Source organism: Ambystoma mexicanum, chromosome 2q, assembly GCF_040938575.1.
Source record: "Ambystoma mexicanum isolate Mex_15411 chromosome 2q, UKY_AmexF1_1, whole genome shotgun sequence".
Taxonomy (NCBI): Eukaryota; Metazoa; Chordata; class Amphibia; order Caudata; family Ambystomatidae; genus Ambystoma; species Ambystoma mexicanum.
In genome coordinates, this window is record NC_090924.1 from 186,135,090 (window position 1) to 186,136,225 (window position 1,136).

At 41.0% G+C, this 1,136-nt stretch overlaps 1 non-coding gene across 1 annotated transcript; it reads right to left on the minus strand.

Moving 5' to 3' along the window:
• Positions 1–212: 212 nt before the first annotated feature.
• LOC138570714 (U6 spliceosomal RNA) lies at positions 213–317 on the minus strand. Its single transcript, XR_011303748.1, has one exon. It is a non-coding gene; the product is annotated as a U6 spliceosomal RNA (small nuclear RNA).
• Positions 318–1,136: the final 819 nt, after the last annotated feature.

The following is a 1,136-nucleotide window of genomic DNA, read 5'->3' on the forward strand; positions in this document are numbered from 1 at the left end:
CAAGTCAAGAAATTGAAGGAGAGGGGGCTGTTCATTCAGTCAATAGGACTCACAAGTAAAAGGCTCCTGAGGCATGAGTGTTGAATTTGGCGCAAAATGTAGTGTGTTGTCGTGTAATATGTATGAACATACAATTTCAATCTTCATTAAAAAAACATGTATTAAAAAATAAAGACTTGCAAATTAAGAAAGTTTCTGTCCTGTCATGTGCCAAAAATAGTGAATGCTTTACGAATGTGCGTGTCATCCTTTAGAGCAGGGGACAATTTAATGTTCACATTATCATTCCAATATTAGTACATGTGTTGCTGAAGCAAGTGCAAAGGGAGAGTCAATCAAACCATTGATTAGGACATCTAGTCAAAGGTTTGCCATACCAAATGTCCTTATGTCAGAGGGTAGAAAGTCCAAACACCATTTAAATATCGGGTGGTATGAAATGAAGAGGGAAACAACAATGAATAAGCATTCTTTGCTGCTGTATTGATCTGGTCCTAAAGGGTTTGGTTTAATGCCAATTATATTTGAAGATATACAGATTCATGCTCCAGGGTGCTTGCAAAATGACACCCCTCCCCATCACAATGGCTGGGTGATGCAAGCCTGAGAGCATCACAATAGACCCATAGACATGAGAAAAACTCTGTACCACTGAGTGTATGTGGGCCCATGGCTGTATCAAGGACAAGGCAACAACAGGAAGTGGCTTAAGGCATCAGTGCCAGAAGCTGTCCGATTGAGCCCTGTAAGCAATAGATGTTGGACCATCCTTGAAGAGATTCTGAGGCTGATTTCAATGTTAACTTTACTGCTGATTTAAGGATTGCTGAACCTTCGACCCACGTCTAGTTTGCTCGGATAAGGCCTGGAAATCTTTTACAGCTTGTATTGGGGGGAGATGATGTGAGTTTATCAAGAGCAACGGGATATGAGGCATGTGTGCCACAAAAAGCAGGTCTAGGATTTTTTATAAGAAAGCCGCTTTAAGAAGAGAACTTTGGACAACCCTACTGAGAGCAAAAGTATTACACAAAAGGTAAGGGGGTCAGTGGGTCAACGGATAGCACATTTGACTGTGAGTCCGTCTTTTGTAAGTCCAAATACTACCTGGTTCGACATTTTCCAGGCTTTTTGTT